This window comes from Pseudonaja textilis, chromosome Z (genome assembly GCF_049901715.1).
Source record: "Pseudonaja textilis isolate UNSWEBS1 chromosome Z, rPseTex1.2, whole genome shotgun sequence".
Classification (NCBI taxonomy): Eukaryota; Metazoa; Chordata; class Lepidosauria; order Squamata; family Elapidae; genus Pseudonaja; species Pseudonaja textilis.
Window position 1 is genome coordinate 98872398 of NC_142008.1, and position 9783 is coordinate 98882180.

The following is a 9783-nucleotide window of genomic DNA, read 5'->3' on the forward strand; positions in this document are numbered from 1 at the left end:
GGCTTGGAACAGTCAGATTTATGTACTAGAAGATTAGATGAGAGGAGTGTGGGATCCGAAAGTTATTCCATAAGATTTGGCTCTATAGACAGACAAGAGATGGAGTATGGGCCTCATTGGGGAGGGCAGGCACCAGGAAGATGGGGACCACCTCCCCTGACTGCTACTTTTGGTGGGTCTAAAGTAGTTGTATTTCTAGGTCAGGTATTGAATCATTTTGACTTATATGGTCAATGTTATCCTTCCACTTGGTCAATGATCATTGCAATCACTGGAATATTGGTGGGAGAGTCATATGAATGGGCAGTCGATTTGTTTCGTAACAGGGCAGAGGAGTTAGGAGATATAGGGCAATTTTTGGCCACCTTATAAACTAGATTTGAGAATACAACGGCTGATAAACAACCCGAAGAAGATCTGCTGGCCATAAAACAGAAAGAAAGAACGGCCAGAGAATATATCAATGAATTTCGAAGGGTGATTAGCAAACTGCCGTTATTACCTGAAAGTCTACTGATACAACTATTTCAAGAAGGTCTGGACCCTAAGTTACATCAAGCATGTCTGTACAGGGGCTCACATGTTAGGCTCACCGAATGGTATCAGGTGTCAATAGAATTAGATGATGGACTCCGACTCTTGAAACCTAAAGTTGAAAGTGATGCCCAAATATGTAAAACTATGGATCCAGTAACAAAACCCCAAACTAAAGGGGTGATTAATCCAAGTGGTAGAGGACTAATGAAATGTTTCCGATGTAATAAACCAAGGCATAGAGCTGTAGCATGCCCCATATCCTCTTTGACATAGAGAGAATACCTTGGGTTGATCTAGAAAGTGTCCGAACCAGATCAACCAGGAATGAGTGGCATGGACAGGAGAAAGTGAGGGGTGTTCGAAGCAAATCACCAGAGGACCATGATGAAGATAACAGTTCCACTATACCGACTACGATTCCAGCCGACTGTGATTTGGAAGGTGGAATCCCCGATGATCCGATGGTGAGTAAACCAATCCATCCTTTTATCTTACCTGTTGTTCTATGGAATAAGCGGACTGAACAAGGAATCAAGGTGGGAGCACTAATTGATTCTGGGTGCATGAGATGTTTGATAACTAAAGGGGTGGTGGACAAACTAAGTTTAAACGTTGTTAAATTAGATGTACCCATTAAATTTGAACAGGTGGACGGGTCTATATTAGATGGGGTTCCGGCGATCCATAGAACTGAATATCTTAAAATGGTGATGGGTAAACACTGGGGGTGGATTTCTTTCATGGTGGTTCCTCATATGAGCGAAGCAGTAATCTTGGGTTTAGCTTGGCTTGATAAGTGGGAACCAACTGTAAAATGGGAAGGAGGGTATCAGAAATTGATGCTAGCAATTGGTCCTCTACCTAGTTATCATGGAGCACAGCGAGCTCCTGATCACGCATTGATAAAAGAATTATCAACCGTACACCCCTACCCTTATGAATATAAAGATTTGGCCAAGGTGTCCGAAGAAGATGGCACTGACTGTTTACCACCACACTGCTCGACGGATTGTGCCATGGAATTGATCCCAGGCTCACCTTTACCTAAGCCACAAATGTACTCCATGGCCCACAAAGAATTAGAAAAAATGAGAAAATATATAAAAAAAAATTAAAAAGAGTTTCATCACTCCAGGTAGATCACATGTGGTAGCACCTGTGTTATTCCGTGAAAAAAAGATGGCAGCTTATGTTTATGTGTAGACTATCGAGGATTAAATGCCATCTGTGCAGAACTGTTATATCCATTGCCATTAATGAAAGACCTACTTACCACTTGTTGATTATCAACAAAATAATTGGACAACTTTACTGCCATACGCTGAAGTCGCATGCAACAACATGGTTCATTGCAGCACCGGTTATTCTCCTTTTCAAATAGTTAATGGGATGGAATTTACACCCATACCGGAAAGGCCGCAAACTGCACAAACACAAGAAACTCCCAATACCACTTTGTGGGCAAACTATATAGCGAAACAATGGGATTCAGTGCAAATCACATTTAAAAAAGCCTAGGAAGCATATGCGATCCAAAGCAATAAGAAACGAGCCGACCAAAAGCCATATAGTATTGGAGATTGGGTTTATTTATCCACAAAATACATACACCTGGGTTTAAATAAGAAGAAATTAGGACCAAAGTTTATTGGACCCTTTCAAATATCACGAATCATAAATCTGGTAACAGTGAAGCTTCAACTGCTGTCCTGTTTTAAACGAATTCACCCTATATTCCATGTTGCTCTATTAAAACTGGCTAATATGACAAGAACCGAGAGTGATTCTGCCAGGACCATTACATGATGATCATTACGAAATTGACAAGATACTTGATTCATATCGACGACAGGGTGTCCTGCAATATCTAGTTAGCTGGAAGGGGTTTGCACTATCAGATGCAGCATAGATACCATGTACAGATGTGTCTGCTCCCAGGTGACAGCGGCGGTTCCATAGGAAATACCCCACAAAAGAGGGTGGGGAGGGGAAATTGTATATACAAGATAATTATTGCCTATTTTTTGGTTCAGAGAGTCACATGGTAGAGGGGGCCGCATGTCGGGCTTCAACAACGCTGCTGACAAAATGAAGCCCGACAGGTCACTGTGGTTGGGGGAGAGCTATCTACCTGGAAGGTCCCGAATTGATGTCCATGACAGCCAATGAAGCCAGGCATAACTGCCCCTCACTGCTTTGGTGTGACCGTCTGGGAAACTGTCTTATCAGTTGTTCGGCATTTTGCAAAGCTCTAAGCAAAATGCCTCCCACTCTTACCAGCCAGGAAATACCTCGGGATGTCATTTCGGTTGGTCAGCATTCTACATAGGGGATATTGAATGGATCGGGGTGGAAGGACGACATTTGGGGAGGGGGAAGGTGTTATTTGGGGGGCTGGGTGGTAGCGCGAGATTGCTGTAGATGGATATTGGGTGTTTTGCTAAGGGCAGATGTCAGCTAATTAATGGGGGGATGAACAGGAAATATAAACAGCGCTGAGAGGCAGATGCTCTCAGTGCTGGCTTTACTCAGACTTTCCGTTTGTTGCTGCTGTTGGAGGAGGCCAAAATAAACGCACATTGCTACATCAAGACTGTGAGTGAAGTGTTTTATTGAACCAGTTTCAACAACCTCCCATAGGAGCTGACACACTTCCACTTTGCTTGGCAGAAGGTTGCAAAAGGACTCTGGGACACTGCAACTGTCATAAACGTGAGTTAGTTGTCAAGCTTCCAAATGTAAATCATGACTGGAAATGCTGCAACAGTCATAAGTGTAAAAAATGATTATAAATCACTTTTTTCAGTGTCGTTTTAACTTCGAACGGTCACTAAATGGACTATTGTAAGTCAAGGTATTCAGGGGTGGGATCCAACAGGGTTAACTACCGGTTCGGTGATTTACAAGGTTCTGTGATTTACGATGTGCTTCCCTGCACGCTGTGCACGCCTGTAAATTGTCTTCAGCCTGGTGCCTGGACAGCTGAGAAGTGCTTTGTGCCGAGAGGCAGCTTTTGAAAAAGTCCTTTTTTCCTGCTTTTTTAACTGCAGCTGTGCCTCGCATGGCAGCTGAAGTTGAAAAAATCAGGAAATAAAGGTCAGGTAAGACCAGGCGGGCGGGTGGGCGGACAAAAACATCAGCAGACATAGAACCAGTTCTATGTCTGCTGCTCTTCAGAGCTACTGGTTCTACAGAAGTGGACAGAACCAGTAGAAACCCACCTCTGTACTCATTAATACTTGTGTATTTTGAATCTAATTTTTCTCCCAGCATGTTATTTTAAAGTAATCTATTGTTTTTAACCCCTATAAGTAAAGAAAACAATTTTTGGAAGTTGTCCTTGGGGCCTTAAATAGTGAACATAGGCTATGGCTGAGAGGAATTACAGTGCAAGGACTTGTTGATAGTACTGGGATGTCCACTCCTATGACAAGTAGGCAAATATTTCTGGAGGACAGAAACAGGTGAATGCTAGCTTCTATATTCCTCAATGTCAAAATGACCAATGCAATGCTTATTATTAACTCAGATTTTTTTTTCTATAACTCTCTTTATGAACAGTGTGGAAATAGCACAACGTTTCTGATATTTGTCAAGCATATGGAAGACTGGTGATTTGAAACCTCACAGAAATTTCAGTGCATTTTTAAATAACTTTTTTTCCTGAGCTAGTTAGTTTTTTCTTTCATTTTTCTCCCAAATAAGTCCATGGCTGAACTGGATTTAATAAATATTTGATGAATAGAATAAATATTTAATAGATATTTTTTCAATCACCTGATGTATTGCAAGTGATTGGAAAAATTATTAAATGCCATACCCTGGACTTACCCAGAAAACCCATAAAAAATTCAGCTAGCTCAGGAACAGAAAAATAATAAGCAAAATATCTTTCTGCTGAATTTTAAACTGGCATTTTCCAGTATGCTAGGCAAAGATTACAGTTACTATGTTAATTCAGCACTGCTGAAAAAATAAAATAAAATAAAAAAGATTTAAAACATAAGATTAGTTTTTAAAGGTTTCAAAATAACATCAATATACATTGCGTATTAGAACATCTTATATTAGCATGAGGTTTTATGTCAATACTAAAATAATACAATATGAAAATGGTTATTATGCAGTAATAATCAACTATCTGTAGTATAATTCAAATAATGTTATAAACCAAGGTAAAAGACATTACAATAATTTCTACCTAATCTAGGAAATTTTACAGTTAAATAATAAAAATAGAATATTATAATAATATGTTAGAGAAAACCTAAACTTTGAATATGGTGTGAATCAATTTCTAAGATTAACATCCAAATAAACAATTTCTATATTAATAGAATAGAATATAATTCTTTATTGGCCAAGTGTGATTGGACACACAAGGAATTTGTCTTGGTGCAAATGTTCTCAGTGTGCTTAAAAGCAAAAATACATTTGCCAAGAATCAAGAATCATAAGCTACAACACTTAATAATAGTCATAGGGTACAGTAAGCAATCAAATCATACTAGGAAACAGTCAATATAGATTGTAAGGATACAAGTGACAAAATTACAGTCATACAGTCACAAGTGGGTGGGGATAGGTGATAAGGAGTGATGAGAAGATTAATAGTAATAGTAGTGCAGACTTTGTAGATAGTTGGACAGCGCTGAGGGAATTATTTGTTTAGCAGAGTGATGGCAATCGGGAAAAGGTTGTCCTTGTGTCTAGTTGTTCTGGTGTGCAGTGCTCTATAGCGTCGTTTTGAGGGAAGGAGTTGAAACAGTTTCTGTCCAGGATGTGAGGGGTCTAAACGGCATCAAATTTTGTATCAAATTATTTTTTCATATATGAAGTTAATTTTAACATTGAGACATATTATTGTAACTTAGTTTGACATTCCTTTACAGAAGAAATTGGTCTTAATTTCCAATGAGAAGCACAGAGTATTTTAGCTGTTATCATATACAAAACCACATATGTACAGCTACATAGTTGGAATAATCAATTTCTCAATATAGGGATCATATTGAGAAAACAATACAAATTGGCAAGTTGATTTAGCTAGAGCAGAAAACTGAGGGAGAGAGAGAGAGGAAAAAAAAAAAAAACCATAGATGAATTCATCATGCACTATCACATTTGTGTAGTATTGCCAGCTTTTGTCTTTATATAGATTTGTGCTTTGAACTGGATTGGTTTGGAAGCTTGCGTCTTCTGACTTTGGACCATTATCTGTTCTCTTGAATTACTGTTCTTTCCCAAGCTGTAAATAAACAGATTTATGAAGGTCATCAGAACCCTCCAGTGTGATATTCCAAAGGCAACAATCTTCTAATGGGAGCTTCAAGCTAGCAGGAGCAAAATATCATATTTGTTATGGTTTGTTTTTCTCTGAAGGTTATGAGACTGATGGGCCACAAAAAGAGCAGTGATAGTCTTTATGAATGAGGGGGAAACATGAAATTAAAAATGAAAGCCTCTTTCATTTGGCCAATTATGTCATCATTTGGCTCATTTCTTTTATTTATTTATCACTCCTGGAGTACACAGAGGCATCCTTACTCCTCCCTCCATCAATTCTTGTTGGTTAAAAACTCTTCTCAACTGCACAATGGTCTTCAGTGAAAGAGAGAAAGAGGGAACTCAGTTATTAGATACCCACTTTGACCATTTTTAAACAGTGCAAGAAACCACATACTAAAGGGCAAAAATCATTGAAATGAACAACAAAAAATCTTTTGCATAGTTTCTTTCCAACTAAGAGATTGTTTCAAACTGTTATTGGTCAGCATGAGAAAAATAGTCCAATGAGGTAGTTGATCAGTGATTAATATTACTTAAGATTGGACTAAACATACTAACAAAAGATTGTCTGTTCTCAATACTAGATTGTGTGGAACAATAGCTAGAACATGTATTACTCTGTTTTCTGCTGTTGTGAGTGGAATATATTTGCCAGTAAATTGTATTTGATATGATCCAGCTAAGTTCTACTTTGTTCCTGCAGAGAAGATTATGTTCCTATTACCTCTGGTTACTCCAGTGTCTCTTTTTTCTTCTCTATTTATATATGACAAAGCATGATGAGAAAATGGAATATTAGATATTATTTGACCAGATTAGGCATTAGATTAGATCGGGGTATCAAACTCTATTTCATTGAGGGCCACATCAGCATTGTGGTTGTCCTCTGGGGGCTGGGCGGAGGGCTGTGGCCGGAGTGGTCGTGGCCAACTGGGTGTGGCTTGGGGGCACATGGCCAGCTCAAAGTCGCTCATGTGGGAGGTGCCCGTGAGGGCTGTGGAGGATTGGGGAGGGAATCCAGGGATCTTTGGTGAACGGGGCAGTGGATGAGAGGCACATCTTGTGTGATGAGGTGAGGTGAGGCAGGGGGTGGGACAGCTGAAAATGGTCAACTACCCTTTGCTCAAGGGCTGATGATTTCTGGCTGCAGTCACAGCCTGCTAGCCCCTCAGCTGGCACATTCTACAACTCGGAGGCCACTGCCACTATGGGTTGGCCATCCAAGCAGCGGATGGAGGTGGGGGGGAAGCATATGATGCAGATTTCTGGATGCGCTTACTTTGTCCCACTGTCTGTTTTGGCTTGTGGTTGGAGAGCAGGTCGACTCTGGTCATCTCAGCCCCCTCATGCATCAATGCACCTTGGCCTCATTGTGGGCTACCACCACCACAGCTTGGCAGATCCACCCAGCACAAAGGAAGCAAAGTGGCCAGCTAGAAAGGCTGAGTAGAGGTGGTAGAGTATGTCCAGACCCAATAGGTAAAAGGCAACCACCCTGAGGGGGAAAAGCAGGATCCCCATTGGTGCCATAGCCTCCCAGGCCAGCAGAGACAGTGGGGGGAAGCATGCAATTATGGCTGGTCCTGGGCTCTACTACCTCTACTCAGCCTTTCTAGCTTGCTGCTTTGCCTCCTTTGTGCTGTGTGGGCCTGGTGCTCCATGCAGCGATAGTAGCAGCCTAGTCGACCTGCGCAAACTGCTGGTGGCCTCAGTGATGGCAGCAGCCTATAGCAGTGCCGAGGTGCGTTGGGTGTGTGATGGGAACACGCTCCACTTGCAGTCCAAAGGCAAGACCAGAGAGAGGGCTGAGAAGATGACCAGTGGCAATCTGCGCTCCACTTGCAAGCAAAAACAGACAGGATGGAGTAGGCAGGCCAATGTGTCTGGCAGCACCTGCCCTATCTCCTGCCTTACCTTGTCTCAGCCCATGGTGGCAGCAGTAGCCAGAGGCAGAGGCGCAGGGGGAGGTGCATAGTCCAGCTTTCTGGATGCGCCGGGCAGCCACCTGCTCCATCCTAGCCACGTGGGATGGAGCAGTTTGGTCTGGTGGTTCACATCATGTGTCTCCTCCCTGTCTGCTGCCAGAATACTGCTGCTGTTGCGCCTGGTTCTTGGAAGATCAGCCCAATAGTCACAGCAGGCTGCAGAGCCCATGCTGCTGAACATCTTCTGGGTGCATGCATGCATATGTGAAAGGCCAGCAAATGGGGCATGGAGATGCAGGTGCAGTGCTAATCTGGACAGGCTGGACCATTGCCAGCATTAGATCTGTGCTGCTGCCTTTGCTCCGCCCCCTGGACATGCATATAGGAGGTGGTGAGCGTGTGAGGGCTGGTGTCCTGGGTGAAAGGGAAGTGCTTAGAACGCAGTTCCCAGGGACACCAGGCCCTTTGTGCATGTCCAAGTTGTGAAGCCAAGGCAGTGCTGCAAATTTAAGACTGGTCTGCCCTGAATGGATACTACCAAGTTGCAAATCAGTGGTCGATTGGCCACGCAAACCAGTCTGCTGTTTCTGAGGTGGCCATGCGGGCTAGATCTTATTTACCTTGCAAGGAGGATCTGGCCTGCGGGCCATGAGTTTGACATCTCTGGATTAGATTAACAAAAGTATCAAGAAGGATCTCAATAGACTTGTTCACTCGAACAAAGTGAAATTTAATGTAGAAGTAAACAAGGTCTTACGCTTAGGCAAGAAAAACCCGAAGTACAAGTACAGGCTAGGTGAAACTTGACTCAATAATAGTAAGAGTGAGAGGGATCTTGGAACCTAGGGGACAGCCCTCTAAACATGAACTAACCAGTGTGCGACGTCAGCCCAAATGCTATTTATGACCTCTTACTTAAGAATAAGGAATTTTGAACTCAGCAGAACATTTCAATAATATGCAGAAGACTGGATTCCAAACTGAATTTTGGAATGAGATGAATCTTGACCAGTTTTTGGTTTTTCATGGCAATAACTGGACTCTCTGATTAGAAGTGCATTTGGACTCTTTGAACAAATAATTAGTTCAGAATGTTGACCCACAGAATTTTCAACTGACATTGGACCTAACATATAAGCTACTGTCCATATTCCTTAAAATGCTATTTCTAAAAACATCCATAAATAATGACATCCCAGATACTATTGAAAAAAATCAATGAAAGCTAAAATTCTCTGGCAGACAGAAGATATAAGAAGCCAGCAAGCAGATTTGGAACTTTGAAGTGATCATAGCCCATGGAATACATGGCTTCCATTTACTTGTCAAGCATTGGCTGGACTGCAGATGAAAAACAGACCTTATTATGAATTTATATCAGAATTAACCATTCTAAATATCATGGTCTTCCCTGTCTCCTGCAAAAATTTTTTAAAAATTACATATTAAAAAGAATGGAGAAAATTCATTATTAGGTTTCTCTTCTGTGCTACCTTACAAGTCTCTTTCATAGAATTCTAGTTCCCCATGTCCTCTGAGAAATAATATTATATAATATTATTTATAATAATAAAATGAGAAAGAAAGAATAGTTATAAAAATATTTTATATAAATATAAATTTATATTATTTAATATTTAATATATTATTACATAATATATAAATATATTATTTTATATATATATATATATAAAATATATTAATTATTTTATTAAATATTTATATATATTTATATAATATAAATAAATATTTATTAAATATATTAAATATAACTATAAAAATATTTACATTTGCAGTATATATGCCCAAAGTATAGTTTTAAATAAAGTTATTACTTAGACATTATTTCCTGGATACATCCATCTTTTTATGCATTATTTGGCATTCAAAATCATATTTGAATTAAAGTACTATTTACCAGTCCTTAGGCTGAACTGTCCTAAAAATGTGAACCCCACCATTGATCTGTTTTCTGCCCCACACATAGTAAATGATTTGGCAAATGGTGCTACTCTGATTGATGGATTCCCCT

The 9783-nt window shown here is 40.4% G+C and overlaps 1 long non-coding RNA gene across 1 annotated transcript in view; it reads left to right on the top strand.

Annotated features, from left to right (window-relative positions):
• The window catches only part of LOC148124169 (uncharacterized), a 69843-nt gene extending 66900 nt beyond the window's left edge, over positions 1–2943 (top strand). Inside the window, exon 4 of the long non-coding RNA XR_015740279.1 lies at positions 2571–2943. This is a non-coding gene — a long non-coding RNA (uncharacterized LOC148124169). The remainder of the gene's footprint in view (positions 1–2570) is intronic.
• Positions 2944–9783: the final 6840 nt, after the last annotated feature.